At 38.0% G+C, this 26,749-nt stretch overlaps 1 protein-coding gene across 7 annotated transcripts in view; it reads left to right on the forward strand.

Moving 5' to 3' along the window:
* NRG1 (neuregulin 1) overlaps positions 1-26,749 on the forward strand; it is a 1,138,183-nt gene that overhangs the window by 306,976 nt on the left and 804,458 nt on the right. The window lies entirely within an intron of this gene.

Below are 26,749 nucleotides of genomic sequence, written 5' to 3' on the forward strand. Positions count from 1 at the left end.
GAAAGAATCATGCTCTACTTGGGAATGGACTGGTTTTTGCTCCACTGAGCAGAGCAGACTGCACTGTTGATTAACAAGGTAGATATGGTGAGAGGTTGGGACAGAGGCACCACATGCTGAAGAATCTAGGCTGTCTGTGCTTTCAAGGGAATAGAATCTCAGGAAGAAGTCAGGGATCCCTTGTGACTCCAGATGGTAAGTGACTTTCCCATTGTTTGCTGTTCCCTCCGAGCCTCAAAAAAGTAGGGATGCAGGCAGCTGCTTCCAATGGTGATATTTAAAAAATTTTAAAGCTCCACCTGGGCATGGTGCAGTAGCTCATGCCTGTAATCCCAGCACTTTGAGAGGCTGAGGCAGGGGGATCCTTGAGCCCAGGAGTTGGAGACCATTCTGGGCAATGTAGTGAGACTCTGTCTCTACTTCACCATAAAAGAAAAAATCAGCCTGATAGGGTAGTGTTTGCCTGTAGTTCCAGCTATTAGGGAGGCTTAGGTGGGAGCATCACTTTAGTCTAAAAAGAAGATCAAGGCTGCAGCGAGCCATGATCATAGCACTCCACTCCATACCAGGTTATAAAGTGAGAACCTGTCTCAAAACAAATGAACAAATAAAAAACTCAAACTTGGAAAAGCCTATAGCTTCAAATTAAGCAATATTCTCCCATGTACTTATACAAATAAAGTCCCTTCATAGAACACAATTGGCTGATAAGGTGGCCCATAATTGTGAACTCCCTAAGTCCAGCATTTGAAAAGACAATTTAAAAAATGAGAGAGAGATGGAGAGAGAGAGTCAGTGTTGATAAGTATGAGGTAATGTGAATGTGTAAGTACAGGGTGACTTTATAATTGAGAAAAAAGGGAGGGAGAAGCTAACTTTCATTATGAGTCTTCTGTGAGCCAAGCACTGTACTCAGTTATTTGATTTAGTCTTCACAACTATTTTTCATATAACATGATGAGAAGATGGACATTCTTGTAAGCAGCAGAGCTAGGATTTGAACCCAAATCTCTATGACATAGGTCCCTATGCATTTTCTATGACATTGACTGAGTGCCATCTGGCTCATGACTTTCCAGCAATTCCGTGGATAAAAGATGTATAATAAGTTGACATTAAAACCAGTATACGTTTTCCTGTGTTAGCTGCTCTGGCTAAAACTATTGGTGAAATGAGGTTTGGAGAATAAGCGTGTTGGAGAATAGGCGTGAATTGTTATTATTCATTCCCTGCTGAGGACTGGCAAAATTGCATTATTTCTACCAGGACGAAATAGAGGGGGAAGAAAATTTAGGATTCTGGAAATATTGGCTGTGGGATATAAGGCAAATTTAGATGTTAAAAGTGATAGTTGCCAAATTTTTCAAATGCCAAAATGTTCTCGTGTATAAAAAAAATTTGGGGATTTTTTTGTCAGAAAATTACGAGTCTTTCACTGGACAATTCAAATGAAAGAGGTTTTTGTTTTTTTCTTGTCTTTTGTAGTTTTGCAAGGGGATCCCTGAGAGGAGGTGAAATGAGACCTAGAAGCAATTTTTAGTGAAATACACATATAGCCATGCACTAACTTGCTTTCATATAGTTTCCCGTACATGCCAGATCTCATGATTAAAAGACAGGCCAGAAAAATATGATGCACTGGGCTATGTATGTCTCCCATTCTCTAATTTTTTTCTATTTTTAAGTGGATTTTATGTTGCCTACTTAGTCTGTAATGACCATAAGCCACTCCAGCCAACTTGTTTTAAAGCTCAGAGAGAGGCAGGTCACTAAACAGTAGAATAATAACATGGCCACATATTTAACTTTCTAGTACCCACATTTCTAAAAGGTAATTTTATCCAAAATTGATGTCATTAATGTAAAATATTGTCAGTAAGATATTTTACATTTTTTAGTGGTGGGTCTTCAGAATCTGGTGTGAATTTGCACTGACAGGTCATCACAGTTCAGCCAAGCCCACATTTCAAGCGCTCAGTAAACACATTTGGCTAGTGGCTCCCGTACTGGACAGCAGAGGTGTAGACTAGGAAAGTGTTCACTAAGGGTGTTCATTTCATATTTTCTCTATCTTCCATCATTTCTTATATTAAGTTGTAGAGAAACAGCACCATTTCTACCCCATCAAAGAACATGAAGGGAGCCAGAGAAGAGTATGTTGAGTTGACTGCCTCACAGAAGACCTCTGCATAATATTTAATTGAAGGGAACTGCCATTTCTTTTTCCAGGAAGATTAAGTCTTTATCCTCTCTTCCATTCAGTTTAATACCTATGTGAAAAGCAGTAATAGAGCCTAGATAGATAGATAGATGGGTGGTGGTGGGGGGGGAGGTTTGTGTGTGTGTGTGTGTTGTGTGGATGTATATCCCTAAGTACATTAAAAGTTGGCATACATCCCAGCAATAGACTGAAACTTCTGATTAAAGGTAACAGGTAAATGAAATGAACATCTAATAAAAACCTGTTTGTGTTTTTAAACATAATTAAAAGACTAAAATAAGGACAGAATATAAGAAAGAATGGGAAGAAAGCCTTACATGACAATAATCAATTTGGGTACCATTTTTTTCTTTTTACTTCCTGGCCTTCTGCAACTTAAAGGAAAAAAAAGTTACCACCAACAGGCAAATGACTTATCATAATAGGGCACAATTCTTTCCATTCTGTGGCTCCCCTGGCATTTTTAAATGTGTCATGTGTCGCTGGGTTGTGGGGTACAAGGTGTAGACTTGCTTAGGAGAGAAAGACTGGCATCAAGTTTTGAGAATCCATCCTGTGTGGAGAATGTAGCGATTATGCTAATATTCTAAATGGAGTCAGAGTCTTGCATGGCAGGAAGCTTCCTAAGGTGTCCATGTGAGTCATGAGCCTTAGAAGTCTGTGCAGAAGTGGGAAATGAGCCTTCGCTCTAGGAAAATATGCTTTACTATTACATAAGTTCTGGGATCAACTGATACAAAAGTTAGGATAAATAAACAAAAACTTTAAGTTTTTTCCTATGTGTGTACCTATGATACTATCAAGTTTTTATTCAATTTGTAACTCCTGAATTCATTCATCAAGAGTCCTCAAGGAAGCTAAACAGAACTGGCAGGTCTACCATTTGATTGTGTCATGATTGTGGGTAGTTAGTTCCCTGCAATTAAAAAGTCTGTGGGACAATAGGCTTTCAAGTCAGGAAGAGATGGTTGGGTCTTTGCTTCTGCTACTTAGCTAATCTGTGACTTTGGAAATCACTCTCTGAATCTGATTTTGTTTGTATCTGTTAAATGTAAACTCTCTCTCATAGCATTACAATAAGGAAGAAATGGAGGGATGTATCTGAACTATCTGGTACAGGGTCCAGCACATACTGGTTGCTCAATAAATACCAGGTATTTTTCCCCTTTAACTACTCTAAAAATGTCTTGTTTCTATGTTCTGCTCCTGAGCTCTGTGTCTTGAAAAGTTCTGTCGGCATGCATATTGGACTTGACCGCTTACATTAAATTCTCTATTCTCATCTTTATTTTGTATTAATGAATATAATTAATCTGATTACAAGTATAAAACTATTGTCAGGTTCCTAAAAACGTATTAGAACATATATGTATTGCGTACTTACCATATTCCAGTGCTAGGCTGTGGGGAAACAATGATGAATAATATGGCTATTGCCCTAAAGAGCCTTCACCAATCCTGTCGGTGGTTCAGAGTCACCAAGCAATGTCAATTTGTCCTCATCATGCTGAATGGGGAGAGGTTTAGAATGATCCCAGGAGGACACAAGACCAGCTTCTGTCTGCGTCTTGATGGGTCATGGAAAAATACCAGGTACCATCCTGAGTTGAAATAATTCTAGCCTATAATCCATAAAGCCTTATCTAGATAAATTCAAGATTATCTTTAAGCATTTTGAAATATTAAGCATAGCCTGCTGGCCCCAAATGACATTTTAAAGCATCCAGGGATGCAGAGTTTGCAAATGGGCAGCTGCCATTTTCGAGTATGCAGGAAACAGGTTTTGCAAGAAGAGCAAAGTGGAAAGAGAGAGGAACTTAATTAGGTCTGCCCTTTAGAAACAGGTCTGCAATGGCAGCATTGCAAACTAATCCAAGTGAAAAATCATGGGAGACTTAAATGAAAGCATGCCTGGGAATGAAGAAGGCAGATTTAGTAGGATTACTAATGACAGGTTGGATGGAAGATGTAAAAGAGAAGAAATCTATATTGCTGTGATCCATTAAGTCTCCTTGTCTACTTTTAACACTTAATGGGATGGTGTTGTTATTCTAGGCTATCCTTTATGAGGTTGGGGTTCTTCCCTGACAGGTCCTGAAGCTGTGAGAACAAATTAATTCACCAAGGGAGTGAGCAAGGAGAAAGACTTGGGACATTCAGGGATTCTACACCATGGAGGAGGCTATAAGGAGATCCATTTTCTTCTAAATCATTCTGATAGGCTTCTGGAAGGCTTTCAGTCTCTGGCCAGCTGCTGATGGAAAGCTCTTCCAACTGATGAAGATTAATCATCAAACCTAGGAGCTTATTTTGTTCTGCTCTTCTGAGTCATGTTAGATTCCAGAACAATCAACTTTATTTTCCCCAAATTTTGTATCTCTTGGGAATCTTCCAATGACTTTGGTTTCCAGTCTAGGGAGCTATTTTTGGCAGCTTGTTGTCGAAGAAGTGATAATTCTAAGAGCTTAGAGTGCTAAACTCCAACTCAGTTGAGAATCGAAACCTTTCCAGTAAGGGGCTCAGCCCCAAACACCTGGGACTCCTCTTTTTTTTTTTTTTTTTTCCTAGTATCAAGAAATGATTTACTTGTATGGAATACTGAATGACAGGGGATGCATTTCCAGAAAGGGAATTGGGGAAGTTAGCAGCCGCAACTTTCAGAACTTCCATGTCTGCCTTGCCTCTTCTATTCTGCTTCCTGGTCCCACCAGCATGTCAGGTCACTGAAGAGACTAGCAGGAACCTAGCTCCTCTTTCTCCTTTCACCCTCAGGTACAGGAGTGTTATGTAAAATAGCACTGATCTACGTTTACAGCTTTTGTGTTATTAAGCAATATATTAAGATTTAATCATTATAGTTGTTTTCTCACCGAGCTGTTATTATTTGTTGTACTTCTATTTCTACTCATTTATCTTAGGTTTGTTTTAGCCATTTCAGTTTAGTAGATGTCTAATGATATACCTATCAGTGAAACTTTAGAGATGACTTTCAGTCCTTGGAATTTTTTTTCATAGTTTCAAGAAGCAAGACTTGAGAAGATGATTTGCATTAAGAGGTTTGTGTGAGTTGAGTGTGGGCTTAAATTAAAAGTAACTTAATTTACTCAAAGTAGGAGAATCTAGTGCATTTAAATTGGTTGAGAGGTGCAGACTTCACTCTGGAAGTCACTGTAAATCGATGCCAATAGAGCAAAAAGCATTCTCTATTCTCTTGCTGTTCCTTTTTGAAGGGATCAGAAGGTTGGAAGAGAATCCAAATCAGTATAATCAGACCTATTAGGTCCTAGCAAAGAATTTTTAATATATACATCTTTTTTTTTCATATCGATTCTTGCAATTTAACCCTCAATTTAAAAGCAGGAAGGTTGTTCAAGTGAGTACAACATCTTGCTCTGCACAGTATTAAAAAACAGGTCTACTGAAACTAATAAAGGAATTCCATTGTTGTCTCCTCCATTAAAACAATACTCTATCTGAAATATTTGTTAGAATTTTTATAAAAGTAGTATCTCATTTATGTACAAAATATTTTGTGTAAACTATAAGTAGACAAGAAAGATGTAGGGTTGTATCACTTCTTCAATAAGATACTGATTTTGTATGTTTAGCCAATGCTAGACTTAAAGGAAAGGGCCCTGTAAAATTTCCCATGAAATCTGTATGTCTCTCCTTCCACTGGATACTTCTTTTCCAACTGAGATTGGAGTGGGGCAAAGGAAATGAAGCATGAAGGGAAAACTAGGAGCTATGAGACTCTAAGATTCATAAACCGTTATAACAATATTTGCTCACTTTCAATTGTACAAATGACTAAATCTTTTAATGAAGCATAGTGACCAGTCTGAGACATGTAACAATATATAATAAAAAATATAAAATTATATTTGTCCAAGCAATATAGACCACCCACTACTAGTAGATTATGTTTGGGTGTGGATTTTCATATATTTTATCCATACCTATTTTGTTCCATTGGGACTTTATGAAGGCATTGCTTGTGAACTTTAGCAAATCTTTTTTGGTGTGTCTTGAAACTCCCAAAGCTAGTTACTAAGATGTTTGAAACTCATATTCTTCTTCAAACCATGTAGAAATAACTAACAGAAGGAAATAACTGATTATAATATTTTATTTAAAATGGCACATTTAGGAAATAGAATATATGAGTTTTAAAAACCTCAGTCTCCTCCAGTACATTTTCTATCTGTTACCAACAGGGTCGAACTTGTCTACAGGAAACAACCTGATCTCAATTTCCTCAGATAACTTGCCTGTTAAATAGCATGACTGGCCTAGAGTTACGAAGATAACTCCTACTGCTGACTTCTCTCAGCCAGTGACCCCTGCTTGACAAACAATCACACATTATTAAACTCCTATTTAATAACAAGAGTTATGGAATTACCAATGTTAAGTGAGAGTCCTTGTTTTCTAACTTTGCAACTTGTAATCATTAACTAATAAACTAATTAACGTCCTTTATCAAGAGATGTTCAATGATGATCTGAAAAATCCCTAAAGGAGATATGGAGAGCATTGAAGCATAGAATCAAATGACCTACGTGGGACCTTCAAACGTGGAGATTTTTTGTATTTTCAAGAATTACTTTTGCTGTCATTTAATGTCCAAAACCAATCCCTTGTCTAGGGAACCGGTTTGGATTAAAGAAAATTTCAAAAATACACAAGCAATCAATATCTAATTCATTTAAGTCCTGTTTCTTCCTGGGCCTGCTGGGTATAAGCCTGGAGTTGCCTGCCATTTCTCTTATATTCAAGCACTTTGGGAAAGGAGCCATTTTTTTAGATCTATTTTCTCCCCGAAGCTTGGAAGCTATATCTATATAAAAGAGATGACATACTAGGCCTAGCGTACTAAAACCTTTTCTAAGAGAATCAATATAGCTTTGGGAAGCCTCATTTATATTTAAAAGAGAAAAGAGAGAAAAGTAGAAGTGGGCATAATATATCATATAGACACTGAAAAATATAAGAAATGATTTGAAAGTGGCTGTTTGTTCTTATATTCCCACTGCCTTGTAATTTGACTTGGAGGGATGTTCTAGATCTCCATTGAATGTGCTCTCTCTCTCCCTAGCCCCCCCACTCAAAAAACAGGTCTGAGAATCTGAGATTTGTTTTTCTGGTATTGACTACAATCATCTGTCAATACCGTGAAAATTTTCTGTACTGACCAACGGTGACACAGATCACAGACTATAACTAATACAGGCTGTGCGAATGAAACAATAGGGCCAATTAACAGACCTGAAAATGAATTCTTGATGTAATTATCTTCATGGTCTAATCAACAAAATGCTCAATATTTAGCTAAATATTTTGATCCGTTATTTCAAGTGAATAGATTGTGCTTTTATATTATTGTTTCAATTTCAATACCTTGAATATCTGAATTTCTTATTTTGGGTAGACTTAGCATACATCAGTGCCCCAGGGTGTAAATAAGATATTAACAGTTTGTGAGCCAATGAAATCAATAATCATTGCATAATTTAAATTAATGTGTGATGTACAAAATTCCATAATATTTCCACATGCGTGGTGGCCAAAATCAAAATAAGGTTAGCCAATTTCAATTCATGACAGACAATTGTGTATCTCCTCTCTTTTCTTTACCAAAGAAATCTTTTATTTCATCCTCACAGGTGTTAAACTTGTCCCCTTTCTGCTTAGTGAAACAATCACACAGTTTGTAATTTCACTTTCCAACCATCAAATGCAATAAAATGAAACAGTTTGTTCTTTTCTTGTACTTTCTGCTATCAGGGTCACTGGTTGAGAGAACTCAGCAGTAGGAGTAATCTCCATAACTCTGGGTCAGTCATGCCATTTTAATAGGTGAATTGTCTGAGGAAATTGAGATCAGGCTGTTTTCCGTAGGCAAGTTTGATCTTGTGGGTAATAGGCAGAAAATGTATTGGAAGAGACTGAGGTTTTTCAAACTTACATATTCTCTTCCCTAAACATGCCATTGGCTGGCTGGGATGCTATCTTATAAATGTGAGGTAGATGACACCAGTCTGTAACTCCAGATTCCTAGCATGGATAGCAGGATAACTCAGTCTGAGAGCTGTCTTCCCAGTCCACATGGCCACAGGATCAGAGTAGGTCATGATGAAGCAAAGGAGAAACAGCTGCAAGACAGAGAAGAAAGTTCAATAGTGTAAGATGTGAGGGATAGTGTTGTGAAACAGACAGGAAGTGCCAGTAAGGACTCTGTATCATAGAAGTCTAGGAAGCTATACGCAGGTACCATTATAGGCAGATAAATGAAATAGACATTATTCTGAGACAGAAGCAAGCTGACATTACAATGAAGAGCAAAAGTTTGGGTGCACTGGCTCATGCCTGTAATTCCAGCAGTTTGGGAGGCCAAGGTGGGAAGATTGCTTGAGCAAAGGAGTTCAAGACCAGCCTAATGAGACATTCATCTCTACAAAAATAAAATTTAAAATTACCTGGGCATGGTGGTGCATACCTTAGTCCCAGCTACTTGGGAGGCTGAGGTGGGAAAACTGATTGAGCCTGGGAGGTCTAGGCTGCAGTGAGCCATGAGAGTACACTGAATTTCAGCCTGGGTGACACAGCAAGACCCTGTATCAAAAACAACAAAAAACAGAAGGACCCTTGAATAGGACTAAGATTCTGTGATTAGATTTTAGTCCCAGATAAGTCATATTCAAGAGCAAAGCTGAACCTCCGTCTTTTTCATATATCACAACTAGGGAAGTAACAGTAATACTAGATGCCGAACTATATGGTTGATGCAAAAGTAATTGTGGTTTTTGCCATTAAAAATAAGAAGTTTTTGCTATTACTTTCAATGACAAAAACCACCAATTACTTTTGTGCCAGCTTAATAATAACTTGACAGAGATAATTTCATTCCCTGCAAGCTATGAAGTTGTTTTTCTTTAAAAGATGAGGTAACTGAGCCACATAGAAATTAAATTACTTGTCTAGAGACACAGTTGATAAGTAAGAGAGCAGGCCTTCCTACTCAGGCATTCTGACTCCAAAGCTCGTGGTGATGAAGCAGGTCATGAAAGCTCTGTTTATGACACATTTGAATAAAGCAGCATGACAGCTGGGACAAAAGGTACACAAGACAAAAGCTCCATTGTTAGGGCCAAAGCATGGGAGCAAACTCGGACCAGTGATGGAGCAACTTTGGCTGAGTTTTTAGCCAAGAGCTTGTTAACACCTTTCTAGCTCCCAGACAGAATTACCCTAAGGAATTATGAACGTAGTATTCCATGGTGTGTGTGTGTGTGTGCATGCGCGTGTGCATGTGTGTATATTACAATTTCTTTATCCTCGAATCAACTGCTGATGGACACTGAGGCTGATTTCATATACAAGAGCAGATGTCTTTTATTTTTTTCAACACAGTCTCACTCTGTTACCCAGGCTGGAATGTGGTGGTACAGTCTCAGCTCACTGTAACCTCTGCCTCCTTGGTCCAAGCAATTCTCCTGCCTCATCTTCCTGAGCAGTTGGGATTACAGGTGTGGGCCACCATACCTGCCTAATTTTTGTATTTTTAGTAGAGATGCTGTTTCACCATGTTGGCAGGCGGGTCTTGAACTCCCAACCTCAGGTGATCCACTTAGCCTCCCAAAGTGCTGGGATTATAGATGTGAGCCACCACGCCCAGCCAGATGTCTTTTTTAATATGATGATTTATTTTCTTTTGGGTAGGTACCCAGTAATGGTATTGCTGGGTCAATGGTAACTCTATTTTTAGTTCCCTGAGCTATCTTCATACTGTTTTCCGTACAGGTTGAACCAATCTACATTCCCAATAGTGTATAGATGTTCCCTTTTCTCCATGTCAACTTCTGTTGTTTCTTTTTAATAATAGCCATTCTGACTGGTATCTCAGTGTGGCTTTAATTTGCATATCCATAAAAGAAGAATGAAATCATGTCTTTTGCAGTAACATGAATGAAGCTGGGAGCCATTATCCTTAAGTGAACTAATTGAGAAACAGAAAATCGAATATCACATGTTCTCATGTATAAGTGGGAGCTAAACAATGAGCACGAATATGGACATAAAGATGGAAGTATTAGATACTGGAGACTACAAAAATGGGGAGTGAGAGAAAGCTGAGGGTTAAAAGATGATCTATTTGATACAATCTTAATTATTTGGGTGTACATTGAGAGCCTGATCTTTACCATTACACAATATACCCATGTAACAAACGTGCCCTTGTACCCCCTGAATCTAAAATAAACGAAATGAGAATTGTGAACAGCTGGATCCCCAAGAGAGGCAGATGATGATAACTAGGAAGAAAAGAAAAAAGAAAAAAAAATGCAATGTCAAGAAACATTTTTATAACTTAGGCTGAATCTTGTGTTTCTGGAACTCACCTACATCTTACCATACAGAAATTTAGGGACCCAAACCACAAAAATTCTGCGGGCCTAATCATCTATCCTAGACCTGATTTTGCATGCTGGAGTAATAATTTGGCAAAAGCAATAAGATCAGAGACATATTTATCATTATTTTAAAAACTGTATAGAAAAATACAAGAATATCTACTTTAAAACCTGCATGAAGGCATTTGATAGTCAGCCAAAATTCAAGAGACACCCAATCTTTGAAAGCTGCACATTAGGCTGGTGTATAACTATGTCCCATTATTTGAAATTGCACGTATATATATTTGAGACATTTATCCTATTATCCCTGATTACAATTTCCCCAACAATTCACTGCACAGTGCTTCCTTAGGGAGTTGCTTAATACATTTCAATCTTAGAAGGTCAAGATTCCCTCAGCCAATTCCAAATTGCATTTTCCCATTGAATAGATATGGCACATTCTGGAACTAGTGAGAATAACCTATGTATATTACTTTGAAGTAATACAGGTAAGCCATCATAGCAGAAAGAAGTTGAGTAAATGTTGATATTGAAGAGGGTTCATAAAATATTCGAACACAGCTGCGATCCATATCCAATTCTCAGGGGCCGTTACTATAGACCATGAAATCATAGCTAAAGTCAACTTCAGTTCCGCCCTAATGGAGAGTCACAAATAACCCTAAACTATAGATAACTCAAATGCATTTTTACTTGGCTTTTGAGTGCTTTTTGTGATAATTTTCACAGCACATTGCTCTTCTAATTATGTTTTGTTTGGGATAATATTAAAATTAACTTGTATTTAGTGATTATGTGCTACCTGATGAGTTAAAGACGAGCCCTGGGGGTGTATTGAAAAACCAGGCTGTGGTTGGTCCTCAGTACTTTACACAAAGACAAACCAAATAGTTAAAAAGGTGTTAAAAATGGAAAGAATATGACTAGTGGACAAATGGCTCCAGGACCTCAGCTGCACGAACTTAGTATTTCTCTTTTCTCTTCCTCCTCCTCTGCTCCCTCCTCTACACTCTCATTCTCCTATTCTCTATTTCCCCTTTTCCTTATCCTCCTCCATCTTGTTTAATTCTTGCTTGGAGCCATGGAAAGTAACTCAAAAGAAAAGAAGACCCCTGTAGTGTACTCACACTCAGCCTTGGGTAGTGAGAAGTACTCAGGTCTGAGTAGCCTCAGACAGTGAAGTCAGAAGCAAGATGGACAGTTGGGGGTTGTAATAGGAATGGTCAGGGCTGAAAGAAAGGCATCAGGTAAAAACCTGGTAACAAGGAGAGAGCCCTGGAGAAGTACTTTCCGTAAATTCAAGCAAGGCAGTTTGTTAAGGCTTAGCATGCAATCAGGTATCCACAATTCCATGAAAACCAGAAGGCAGGGTAAGGAAGGAATAGGAACCAGGCAGCTATTCTGTGCAGTGGCACCAAGTGACAGCAAGAAGGCAGCAGTACTACCAAGGCAAGATTTCATGCAGCCAAGAAACCTCCAGTCTGCAGGGCAGCCAATTGACACCCCAGGCGGAGCCATTCAGATCCAAAGAGAAAGCACTAAAAAAAAAAAAAAGTACAGCCACTTCTGCAATTGAAGACAGTGCCTACAGTGCTAAAGTACTGTCTTTGAAACGCTGGTCATAGTTTTTAAAACAAAGCTTCCAGCCCTCTCAGAGAGCATCTCTATGATGAAAATGCTGGTACAGCAGCCCCAGGCCCACCTTCTGGAGGTTCAGCTTTCAATTTCAATTCTTTTAAGTGCTGTGGAAAAGACTAGACCTGATCCCTCAGTTCTTCACATTCCCTTATCAACACTAGCCAGAGGGGAAGCATATTCCTCCCTTTTGTTAATTTCCTCCAATATTGCTAAGACAAGGAATTTCAAAATATTCAACAAATATTAAGAAACCAAAAAAATGAATAAAGAAAAAAAGATGGGCAAAAATAAGTATGCATATCAAATATAAGTTTTCAGATATCATACACTGACACTGACTCATTATTACTGGCTGTCAGGAGAGGGTGCTGTATTGAGAAGGACTTAGCAACCCAGCATGTCCTATCTGGCTTGGCTCATGTCTGCTGTGGGTAAAGGAAAGCAGGGGGTGCTGATGAGTCTGCTTTGTATTTGCCACACTTTGCAAATAGGAACTCACCCTATTCCCAAAAAGCTAATATAAATTACACATCACTTTATTTGTGTTTGATTTATTCTGTAATTGTTATCAGAATAATGCACATAATTATAACAAGAAGCCCCAAAAGAGCAGAGACCCTGACTGATTTTTCCATGGATACCTCCAGCATCTAGAATAGGACATGACATATGGTACCTCCTCAACTAGTAGTTGGCTGAGTTTTCTACCCTCACATAGTGGATTCTGTCTCTGAACTTGCAGGTGTCATTATATACTGTCATAAGTTATTTCCTGAGCTTCCTAAACCCAGGAAGAATCCACATTCTATTTCTTGTTTTTTTCTATCTGTATAGCAACATCAAAGTGGGCACTGGTTTTTAGTTCGAGGGATATGCCACTTCTGCAACCAGCTGGCATAAATGTGGCAATTGACACAATAAGAGAAGCTGTTTTCTGAGCCAGGGAAGAACCATTACCAGTTATAGGCCTAGACTATAACTGTGCCTTTACCATCACTTTCATATGAGAATGCAGGTCCCTATATTAGAAGACTGTTATCTGCTCACAGCATCTCACCTCCTCCTCAACTCTTTCAGAATTTGAGGTCTCTCTCCACTTCCTTTTCAGTCATGGTAGTCTAATCATTGGCACATCACCAGTGATTTGATCGCAGCCCTACATAATTCCTGTGTAGAGGGATGCCATAATGACTTTTCCAGGAGTTTCCAGGTCATCTGTTTATTTCATGTGACTTTCCTTTCCTGTTTACTTTCAGTTTATTTTGTATTTTGGTAACTTAGCTTCATATAGTAGATGAAAGGACTGTGAAGTTCCTTTCCTCAAAACCAGAATATTTTTTGTTATGTTGCAGGACAACCTCAGGAAACATGAAATTCTAAGAATTTAATACCAACATCACTTTGGGATCATTTTTTTCAAAGCAGTAAAAGCCTTTTTGTTCATGTTGTTTCACTTTTCAGAGGAATGCATAGCTTTTTATTGATGTAAGCCATTTCATAACACTGTCAAGTGCTTTGAGGGAGAAGTTAACTGAATGAACATCAGCAAATGCTGGAATGTTTGATGCTAATGATCTCAGAAGGGGCCCTGCCTGATGTACATTCCACTTGAGCACTTCTTACTAAATATTGCTCTTGCCTTCCTCTGCAGTGATTGGTCCTGATCACTACAGAGAAAGGTTGGAAGCTCATTTTACAAGACTGCATGTGTGCCTGCCTGGTACCTGTATGCATCCCCTCTAAGGTTTTTCTCTCCTTTGCTCCAATCCGTTACACAGAAACCTAATTTACTTGTTTCTTTCTTAAGTTCTTCATTTCATAAAAAATAAGGAACATTTAAAAACTCCTCCTTTAGTATGTGTCTCTCTTTTATTTTTTGAGATGGAGTCTCGCTCTCTCACAGGGCTGGAGTGCAGTGGCACGATCTCGGCTCACTGCAACCTCTGCCTCCTGGGTTCAAGTGATTCTCCTGGCTCAGCCTCCCAAGTAACACAGATTACAAGCACACACCACCACACCCAGCTAATTTTTGTACTTTTAGTAGATATAAGGTTTCACCATGTTGGCCAGGATGGTCTCGATCCCCTGACTTCGTTTTCTGCCTGTCTCCTCCTCCCAAAGTGCTGGAATTACAGGCATGAGCCACCATACCCGGTCTAGGATGTCTTTCTTATTTCTGCCAGCTTTTTCTAGTATGTGTGGTCTGGGCAGAAGAGGGGACAGGAAGTGTATGTGACAAAGATCAGTCAGACAAAACACTCCTGGCATTATTTCTGTTTTATAGTTGTGAAACTGAATAATGGGCTGGTAAACTGATATACTTTGTGAGATCATGATTCTCTGATTTGTTTACCCTAATGAAGCATACATAAAATAATGGACAAATAAAACAGATATATGGTAATTTCCTCTTGGGGCCAGTTGAATATGCTGAGTATAATTTAGTTTACTATGGGTGGCTTTCAAGCATATCTTTCAAACTTTCACTATTTTAGTACCCTGGCTAGAAAATGATAATCTCATAGTGAAAATATTAATTCATCTCCACAAGGGTTCTGAAGATACAAACTTCTCAGTAAATTCAGATATAGCTAACGACCATATTCAGTATACAATAAAGAAGGACTAAAGGTATGTCTTCAGTTTTCCAAATATCAATCACTTAAATGGGTTCCAAGTATTCATTTCCCCAAGTTCATTTTTGCTATCATACGAACATTGCTACCTTCTCCTTACATGGGTTACAAATAAATGGTTGGTGGCATTTATTAATGAATACTAACCAGGTTGCCATGTTAAGAACAGATGGGAGAAGGGGTTCTAGAAGGTAGCGTAGACAAGGTGATGGTCTTTGCAGGAAGTTCTAAGGTGTCTACAATAGCCAGATATAGGTGATGGGGAGGAGGGCAGCAAACTACATTGCCATCTATGTACCTATGCAACAATCCTGGATGTTCTTCACATGTACCCCAAAACCTAAAATGCAATAAAATGTACTTTAAAAAAATAGGTAGCAGAACTGGGCCTGAGCATAAGTCACATGAGCTTACGGCACCCTGTGTAGTCAAACTCTCAACTTCACTTAAGCATTGTCTTTGCTTTGCTTCTGACCACTCACCTGGCCTGTTGCTACCCACTGTTTTGAACAGTTCTTCAGCGGCACACCTGCTGACCCGCCCTGCCCTTCAATAGGGCCACAGGTAGGATTGCTGTAGCCACAATTTACTATGTCCTTACCCTCCATGTAAACTGTGGGTACAGCAGTTCCTACCTACTGTCCTTTCCAAATGCAGGCAGCATGGTTTGCATAGCTGAAGCCTTAGTAATCATTCCAGACTATAGCAACTCCTTGGGCCTCAGTCTAATAGCAGTATCAAGACAACTTGAAGATAATTTTAGTTACCTTCAGGCTAATCATTGCCTTTTTCTTTTCTTCTCATCATCCCCGAAACTCCCCCAAGTATTAGGCAAGGTTTTGGCTCTTTTTGGTCAGTAAACTTTACTTTTCATCTCCTTTGGGTGTGCTTCCCCATTCTCATCATCTTCTGCTGGCTTAACCTGAAGCCCAAATTTCTTATTTGTAGATGGTTAACAAATCTTCCACATTCTCAACATTTTCTTCCTGCATCTCGAACCTGAGTTTCCTTGAAGGACACTAACTCCTTGAAGCCACGCTCCCCGTCTCTCGCACACATACACACATGCTCAGAGAATGAGGGTGGCTATCTGGCAGTTTCCACCTTTCCCACTAGACTTTTCAAATATTTGCCACACTGTATCAATGCCAAAGTATATATAATCATCTATCCTTTGGAGGCTTCTCCCCATGAGCTGCTCACAATTTATCCCTCCTTGTAACTCACATTTATGGCCCTGGAAATGTCCTCCCTCGACAGCCACAAGTGAAATGGCCACCAGGTTCATGGTCTTACTTGATTCCCTCTCATACAGGTATATGATTTCTTCATCTGCTTGGAATGACTCATCAAACAGCCTAACTTTACAGTTCCTTGACCTCGGCTCTTCCCAGGACTTTTATCTCCATATGTCGACAGGAATCTACTTCCTTAGGACTTATTACTAACTGGAGCTGTATCTATTATTCTTTCTCAACAAGAACCTCTTATATCTCAGCATCCTTCTAAGGCTCACTTACTATTTGACCTTTTCTGTACTTCCAACTTTATGCCTTTTGTTCCCTTCCTATTTGCAAGCTTCCTAGGCTTCACGTTTAGGACTCCATTGTTGATCACTCAAATTTCTCTTTCACCAGCACACTGACTTCCTTGACCTTTCAACTCATCCTTTTTACCAACCCCTGGAGCAGGTCTCTCATTGCCCTTTACCACTCCTGAAGCTGGTCGGAACAGCTGGTCAAATGAGTACAGCAATGGACTCACTCATTCATACGGATGATGTTCACCCTACCTGCCATCACAGTGTGATTCCACAGGCCCTGCAAGTTCATGCTGCCTGTATATCCCGCTCTTCTCCCTCAGAGCTAAAGATAACAGCACTGAAAATGACCTAACCTCCTAATCAGGAGATGGCAAGTTGAACTGTTTAAAAAAGTTCTCTTTATGTGTGCACATACATAATACATAACTTCACAGAAATGAACAAATGTGATTACACTATATGTATAAATTTATGGGGAGAAATGGAGCAATCTGAATTCTTTTCCTTTTTGGTTCAGTTTCCAGTTCCTGTCTTCCCATTCTCCACACCAACAGCATCCTTCACCTCATAAACATACACCTAGAAAAGCTATGTCAATAATCTAGAATGTATCTGGGATGTTTTTTCTCAAATTCATATGCTTAAACATACATACACTCTCATACGTATACACCCACATACTTATAAACACACATGCATACTGTGGATATATAGGCTTTGGGGCCTTTGTTTTGAGAGATAAGATCATAATATACACATCTTCTGTTTCTTGCTTTTGCCATTAGACATTATTTGGCAGAAATCACTCTAGATGAAAAGGTTTCATTCTAAATAATTTTTAGACCTAATTATTAACTTGTTCCATTATATAAACTCATTAACATTTACTGAGTACCTACTGTATGCCACACTGAAGCCTGGCATTTATTCAGATTTCAGAATTGAGAAGGGAATAGAGAGATTCATAGTCCAGCCCTTCTACGGAATAGATGGGAAATCAAGGCTCCATAAATATCCATGATTTATTCGAAGTCATACAGCCAGTTGATGCCATGTCTCAAATCACAATTTAGCTCATGCATCCCCCAAGTCCAGTCCTCTTTTAATCATAAAATTCAGAGTCCCATTTAGCATATAATTACTTAAAACTCACTGTGAAAGTACTACCACATAAGATAAACATTCAGGCCTGGAGTAAGGAGCGGATAGGGAGGGTCAAGAATTCAGGAAAGTTCCTAATAATGGTTTGTTGTCTGTGTGAACAGACCAAATCATCTTTATTGAACCGAATTTATCAACCAGTGAAGACTCATTTAGACACCCAGCATTTAAACAGACATCAATATAAGAGAGACCTTAGTATTGAAGAACTTTAAATGAAATTCACTCTGTCTTAACAGAGTGCTTTTCACAGAGTGAAAATCATGGGTTGACTGTGAGGAACAATCTTCCCTGGCATCTAAACCACATCTGGGAAGGTCCATATTTCAAATTGTTGCTCTTTTGTCAGTTTTGAAAAACTTATCCTTGAGCGCTAGGAAGATGTTCTCCAAGATGCTGAAACTTGTCACATTATGTGTCTTAATGTCTGGAGGAAAAAAAAAAACAGGCATATACATGCCATTATCTATGTATTTTTGAGACAGGGTTTCACTGTGTCACCCAGGCTGGACTGCCATGGTCCAATCATGGTTCATTGCAGCCTCCAACTCCTGGGCTCAAGTGGTCCTCCCACTTCAGCCTCCCGAGTAGCTAGAACTACAGGCGCACTGGCATGCCTGACTAAATTTTTTCTTTGAATTTTCTGTAGAGATAGTGTTTAGCTATGTTTCCCAGGCTGATCTCAAACTCCTGGCCTCAAGAGATCCTTGTATTTCTTAATGATGCTTCTGTGAATCTATTTGTCAAGAGTAAACTGCTGCCAGATTTTTGTGCATTCAGTACCTGCCTCTTTGCTCCAAAGTGCTCCGTCAGTCTATGTATTCAATCATCAAATAACTTTGGGTTATCTGTTCTATGCCAGGTACTACTATGGTTTGCCTTGAATAAAGGGAGGCTATGTTTGCATGGGCCTTCCACTTCACAGGCAAGAATTGCACTACTGAATCTCCTGTGTGTTTGTCCCTCCAGATAATTTAGTGTAGACTCTGACCTTCACTGACAAAATAGCAAAGAATGAACAAATGTTCCTTCAAGCCAGCTAATTCTTTGGTTATTATAAAACTGATTGGATCTTTTGTATGCATCCTAAAGACTCCAAAGAGAGTCCTTGAAGGTAAATTTCACTGGAAGACGTGCACCACAGACCCCCTGAGATGTCCAGCTGCAGGGAACACCTCAACTCAATCAGTATGTGATGAGCTTTCATGTCATAGTATACCTGACAGTTGGATGACAAATTGCTTTTAGTCCATGCTGGGTTTTCTGTGGCAGTTGAGAAGCAGGACTAGGTTCTGGGTCTTCACTGTGTATGTTATCCTTTTCTTTCAGGGCTCTGTGTTTCCATGCAAAGAATTCTAATAGCATGGGTTTATTTGACACCTACTAAGTGTCAGATTTGCTGCCATGTACTTTACAGACCTTTTTTTTTCTATACAACATTGTGAGTCATGTATTCTCATCCCCACTTCAGAAAGGAGGTTCAGAGGGTTGGGGTAACCTACACAATAAAACAGAGCCCCAAGAGGCAGAGCAGGGGGTGAAGCTCAGATCCTTGTGTCTCCAGACCCCAGGTTGAGACCCCTGTCTGCGCTACCCCTCACAGTTCTGAGGCAGAAGAGAATCAGGAGGTGAAGACAGAAGTTGGGGCAGGGATTATGTTCTGATGGGTCTGTTTTTAAAGGAGAGCCAGATTTTCTGAAGCAGAATTTTAAACATGAATAGGATGTACTTGATATTAGTGAACTATTTCCTAGAGCCGGGGTTTCCTGTTGAATGTTATGCCCACACAAGTACTGTGTACCACTGTGGAAAGGTGAACAGATTGACTTTTCAGGGAGTGTGACAGTTTAAAAAGAAAAAACAAGGAAGGAAAACTAGAATTCTCAGTCCTGACCAAAACCATCTCTAGGTTAATTATGGTTTATCTAATACTTATTATCTAATACTTATTAACTATCTCTAGGTTAATTATGGCTTATCTAATACTTAATTCTCTGGGTAATCAGTTAACCCAGCTCTCAAAAACTATAGACTTCTCCTCATGCTTTCTGAGGATACCTCCGTGTCCCTGTATTTAGCGATTTTAACTATAGGTGAAGTATACAGGTTAAGTAACCTAAATTGATGCTTTACAGGGAGAAAAAGTCTCTCATAAGACTATGTGCTATAAATACCTAATTATTCTCATTTAAACTTCAACGTTCTATTGCTTTTACGTTTGTTTTATATTATTTTTTCCACCAAGTTGCCTTTGCAATTGATTCCTTTGTGATTGTATTAACATGTAAGTATTATTTCTCAAGACAAGCAGAAAATCTCAAGAAAAGGCTAAGAGTCTTTGGGAGCTAGGAATTAAATTGTTGTAAAGTGACACATTGCATACAACACAACATAATTTATAATGCGTTGTGTCAATATACTCGTTTTGAAGATATCAACATTAGCTGAGGAATCCTAATTTCTGCCAATTACCATTGTTTGGTAAAAGATTAGGAGTTCTGGATTTAGCTGCTTGGTAATGAAATCAATGGTTTGCTTCATGTTAATGTTATACCGTTGATGCCTAGCTAATTTCTTGGTACCCCACTATCTACCTTGAACTCAGTCTGGGTCTCCCTTCATCTTTGTAGATTTCTGAGCTATTTTCTCTACTGCCTACATTATCTTGATTAGCTAATCCATATATTAACCATATATTCTGACAAGAATTCAGTGACTTGGACCCTCAGCCCATGACACTCACTACCATTGACATGTTGCATGTGAGTGGGGGGAGATGAAATTAGTTTATTATAATATGAAATTTAGGAAGGTATAACAGAAGAATCCTCTAATCCATTCTACAGAAAACCCTTTGTTTCTCCAGCTTTATTACCTTCCATTATTCCATCTCAGCTGTTTCCACTTTGTGGGATTGCTAGGGTCAGTGGATGAGGATCTGGCATGGGTGTGTGTGTGTTACTTTTTGCTGTTAATTATTCTAAGAAAAGCAAATGCTCAAGTAAAGTGAAACAGACAGTGGTTCATGGTCAATATCAAGCTGTGTTTGTATTGCTGCCAACTCTTTGGGATAATTTCTTATCCATTCCTACGGAAAAATTATTGGAAAATATATCAATAAAACATATAAATGAAATTCTGAAAACTATATAAGATTCATGTATCTTGATTATCCAAAATAGAGACATTTTATTATTTATGAAGATGAAATGTTTGTGGTTTGATGTTGAAATATTTAGTACTAATAATTATTCCATATACAGTTTGCATTAATCTAGACTATACTAATTCACAGCATGAGCTCTTTGTCTTTGTGCATGAAGCCAGTTTCTTGGGCAAATTACCAATGTAATTACCTTGCTATTATTCAGCAAACCATATATGTTCAAATATTTTAGAAGTAGCTGTACAGAACCAAATAATTTATATTTTAATGCTGTATAAATCAGTATATTCTTCTTTACTTTGACATTACTATTTTAACTTCAAATTCGACATGTCTATATTAAAACCTTTGCTTTCCAGGATAAACCAGTGTCTCTTGCTGACTTCTTCTCTCTTTTGTTTGTGATAGAAAGATTCCCCTAATGTTGGAACCTTAAAGTCTAACTTAGTGACTCCTCTTATGTTTTCCATATCTAGTCCTTGGCAACATCCAGAAATTCTATCTCCCTGTTCCATTTTTCAACTGTCTTTTTAGCTTTATTTCTAGTGCCTCCATCTCAGACCTCTACTGATTCATTGAAATTATTTTTCATCTCTCTATCATTTTTCCTCTTCTAATTCATCCTATGCATCAATATCACTCTATCTTTTGGCATCTGTAAACCACTTAGTAGACATCCAGTATACAGGCAGACCAATTATAGGTGTAATTTACAAATATTTATTGCAATTTGTAAAAAATAGTAAACCAAAAATGAATGGTAATAATAGCAATTATAATAATGAAAAACAGCTATTATGTTAATAAGGGTGAGGATGAATGTTTTCCAAGTCTTTCACCAGGTATCTATATCCATTGCAAAGAGAGTTTAAACAACAGATTAGATTCTGTATAGCGATCATTTCTTCATTTATCTCTTATTCCCACTAAATCAGAAATACCTAATTTAGAAGGGTAACAAATGTTTGGTGGTTTGTCAACTAGTTCTGACAAATTAATTATACAAGGTACAGAAGTTATGGAGAAAGTTTTCTCTGTTAGATGTTCAGTGCCCCAAAGGGGAACTCATTAGGATGAGGGCATGCCCTCTCAAATGGAGCCAGATTATTGAATATATCAACCCAAAAGATAACTAGCAAATGGATGGCTAATGAATTCTCGGTTGAATTTGCCTCTGATTATTATTTATTCACATTCAATTGGGGCATTCAGATGTGTTAAATATGGCCAGTAACAGCACTGATTTATTTCCTCATTTAATTTGGAGTATCTTTAAACAGTTATAAGAAAACCCTTGTCAACTAATCCATTGACATCCAGATTTAACTTTTTAAGGAACTTTTCTTTTCTTTCCCTAAATATTAGAAACGATGATATGTTGCTCATGGAGTAATAAGAGTCAGGCTTCTCCACTGTCTGTTTGGTTTTTGTGTGCTGTATGTGCTGCTCATGAAAACCACCACAATAGTAGAGATTCTTGTTCTCACATGCAGATTCAGTGTATTTTCTCCCTGAAAACTTGTTATTTTCTTTAGAAACTTTATGCCAAGTGGCATATAATTTGCAGCACTATTTTCATGTCTTCCTACTTTTACATCTCCAATGGATTAAGTTTGCAGCATTAATTCATTTTGTGTGGTATTTTGTATTTAAGAGTTGGTACTCTTAAATACAGTAAGGCAGACAGCTTTAAATCCATGTGTCTAATATTCTACAAAGACCAAACAGTCATAGTGGATATTTTCCTCAATCTAAAAATAAGAGAAAATACTAATAAGCAAATTATATAAAAATGAATTTGCTGAAATAGACAGCACCCTGTTTGCCAGATGTTACCAATCCAAATATTCCATTTATGTGAAATGTTTTAAAATGTAAGAAATATTAAGGACATGATAAATTTTTATGAGAATCATCATTAATCATATAGTTCAAATTTTAAGGTACCTGTCTATTGCCAACCCATAGTTTTTCACAGATTTCACATTGGAAAGTGTGACTTGTCCTTTGGCTTATTTTATTTTAGTAATTAACTGTCCTTAAAACAACAAAACTTTCAACTTTCACTGAGTTTGATAAGCTGTGTGATAAAGTCAGAACTCATCAGCCTGATATTCAAGGTCTTCCCAAAGGGCTCCATCTTACCTGCTCTGACTTGGTCTTACACCTGCTGATCCACTTGGGGTGTCTGCTGAAGGCTGCTCAGGGCAGTTACTCAGACTCTTTCCTTTCTTTCCCTCTCCCATGCTCCAGGACTTGTTTGTACAACTGGCCCAGGAAACTTGGCTTGATTTATTCTCCATGGGTCAGCCCAGATCCTTGCTTGTGAATGGAAGCAGGATAATGGAGCCAAACTTAAAATGCATTTTCTAACCATCTCTTCATTATTCATTCTCTGAACCATCCTCTAACCAGTTTTTACTGACTTCTTCCCCAAATATGCATTTGATTTCTCATTTCAACTTAAATTTACAGTATCTGTTCATCAGAAATGTTCCTGTCTTGTCTGCGTAGTCAAATTCTTCAACTCCCAACTCCTGTCTTATTTCCCATATAAAATCTTACTTGATTACCTTGGCTGAACCGTCTCCTTCTTTCTAGAATCCTATTGCGTTACTTTTGTTGTGATTATTTAGGCAATGGTTGCTTTGAGAGCATTTACTGTATTTTCTGGAAAGTGCACTTAAATTGTGTACTGCTCTTCAATTAATGATATCTGTTCCCCCATACTAGATTATAAACACCTTGAGGACAAATATTAACTGATGTACACATATGTCTGTTCCAGAGCTTTAGCATACAGTTAATAATGAACAAATATTGTATTACAGTAAAACTTTATCCCAAGATTTTCTCAGACTCATCTAAAACAGAGACAAGAACTTAATAATAGTAATATGCCTGTTTAATGAAGCATTCTATTCCAAATATTTTATTAATTATTAATAGCTTCATCAGCATCTGCTTGGAATTAATTTAATTTATGTATTTATCTAACAAATACTAATATAGTGTGCACTGCACGTTATATATTCATTTTCTATGCGCTTTACAAATATTATTTTATTTAACTTGAAAGATAGCCATCTGAAGTAGGTGCCATTATTATCCTTATTTTATGTATGAGGAAATGGATTTACTGAGAAGTAACTTAGCCAAGTGACAGAATTAGTTACTAATAGGTTCAGTATTTGAACGTACATTTGTAACCACTGTGCTCCAAGAACTTAGGTAACAGCTTAAATGAATGAAATGGTTCTGCTAGTTGACGTAAACTACTTACATGTTTTGTTGGCTAGGTCACCTGTCACTCTCAGTTCAGAATGTTTCTGGAACTGTCCTTTAGACTCTGGTGGGAGGTGTTCTTCAACTCACCATCCTTTGGGTTTATGTTGCCATGTACAGTACCTGTAATTTTATTTCCTCTTTCTTTCCTTTTGAGATCTAAGTTATCTTAAAATTTTAGACTTTTATCTTATTTAGAAAATAATGGTTTTTTTTGTGTGAATATGGCTCTTAATTGCTAGAGTTTCCCAATAACCAGATGAAAATTGCATTTAGGTTTAGAAAATGCTTTCATCTATTCTATATCCACTGGCTAAATATATGCAACCAAAGTAATGTGTGGAATTGGGTATTACAGTATTTGGGTAGTGTAAACATCAATTATGGTTAATTCTATTACCTAGTTTCTTCTAAAATTACCATAAAAACTTAGGTCTAGAATAGATAATTATTTCTAATCATTCTTTTTTTCTTTTCTTTTCCTTTTTTATTTTTGTTTTGAGACAGTTTCACTCTTGCTACCCAGGCTGGAGTGCAATGGCGCGACCTCGGCTCACCGCAACCTCCGCCTCCTGGGTTCAGGCAATTCTCCTGCCTCAGCCTCCTGAGTAGCTGGGATTACAGACACGCGCCACCATGCCCAGCTAATTTTTTGTATTTTTAGTAAAGACGGGGTTTCACCATGTTGACTAGGATGGTCTCGATATCTTGACCTCGTGATCCACCCTCCTCGGCCTGCCAAAGTGCTGGGATTGCAGGCTGGAGCCACCGCGCCCAGCCTTCTAATCATTCTTATTTGGAAGTTGGAAATGAATGAAGTCCCATGTTTTCTGTGTGCTATTATATATACTTTGGCATAATAATTATTAGTAGTAATATACTACTATTGCTATTCTGTTTACTTAAAAATATATTTTGTAAAGTCAGGCACAGTGGCTCATGCCTATAATCTCAGCACTTTGGGAGGCTGAGGCGGGTGGATCACAGAGTCAGGAATTTGAGACCAGCCTGGCCAACATGGTGAAACCCCCATCTCTACTAAAAATACAAAAATTAGCTAGGCATGGTGGTGGGTGCCTGTAATCACAGCTACTTGGAATCTGAGGCAGGATAATTGCTTGAACTTGGGAGACGGAGGTTGTAGTGAGCAGAGATTGCACCATTATGTTCCAGCCTGGGCAAACAGAGTGAGACTCCATCTGAAAAAAAAAAAAGAAAAAAAAAAAGTATATTTAGCAGGTTTACTTCATTCTAGGTGGGAGAATAACATGTTGATATTTTCTTGAAATGAAAATTATATGTCAATGAATGTGTCAATGTTCTATGTAAGTAGCAATCTAGGAATTACTGAAAAGGGATTATTAAATATTTAAGTCTTTGGGAAAATATTTCTTCCACCTATTTACTGCCTAAACTAAATACTACCCCAGAATACATTTATGTCCTGGTTTAGAAATCTGCAGGGTGACAGAGCACTCTGAGCTCTATAATATATGCCCAATTTATCAGGCCCTGAGAGACATAAGTATGGGTTTTTTTATCACATCCCACACCTATGCCCAGGACAACTGTTTGGAGACATTTTATTCCAGACTAATTGCGTCACCTATTATCTTCATGTTCCTGAAATTTGTGATACAAAGAACAATGTATAGCCAATCAATAGCTTATGTATTTGAATGTATATTCTTGGTAAACAATTAGGAACTGCCTCTTGTATTTTTCTTAAAAACTCACTTGTAATGGCTGGTAATTTCAGTGTATACCCAGAGCAACATGAATCTATGTTCCTGAGTGGCCATCTTCAACAATTACCTTTGAATAAACTCTTTTTAAACTAGAAAACAAAAGCAAAGCAAACAAAAAAGGAAATCTGTAGAGTCAGCTGTGTTTTTCCACATTGTAAATAGGAGGGGGAAAAATAAACTTTGCCTATATCTAATGACTTAGTGTCATAGGGATTCAAAGATGTCGTTTGTCATTTGTACCTTGATACGCTAATGGTGAAATCTGTTTGTCAATTTGATCTTCCCATCTTAGATTTCTTACCTCAAACCTGTTCTGTGACTTAACCACCAGATTAATATTCTTTCCTGGTCTCTTGGAATTTTAATAAAAACAGCATGGTCATGAGGTTTCATGAAGCTTGCAGCCCTGTGAGGGATTCAGATAATAATCAGTCAATCTCACAATTAAATGTAATTTTAAATAAGAGCTTTAAAAAAAGGGAATATGGTGATAATAGAGCCTAGACAAAGGAATATATTACCCAGTTAGTAGACTTGTATATGCTAGGCAAAGGAACTGATATTTAAATAATGTACAGGAGTCATCTAATACAAATGATAGGGATGGATGGTGAGTGAAGAAGGGTCTTTTGTGAAGATGGATCAACATACATGAATAGATACCATGACAGGTGAGTGAAGAAGGGTCTTTTGTGAAGATGGATCAACATACATGAATAGATACCATGACAGGCAGGAGCACAGAGGTTTTGAGAAAAGAAAGCTGTGGTCACAGCACAGCTGAAGGAGACAGTGGTAGAAGGGAATTCAGAGAACTGGTGAAGGTGGCAGGATCATGTGGTACCTCATAGGCTTTAATTCAGATTCTTTCTATATCTTTAGAGCTATGAAAACTCATTGAAGAGTCTTCAACATATAACATGATCAGATT

Source organism: Callithrix jacchus, chromosome 13 (genome assembly GCF_049354715.1).
Source record: "Callithrix jacchus isolate 240 chromosome 13, calJac240_pri, whole genome shotgun sequence".
Taxonomy (NCBI): Eukaryota; Metazoa; Chordata; class Mammalia; order Primates; family Cebidae; genus Callithrix; species Callithrix jacchus.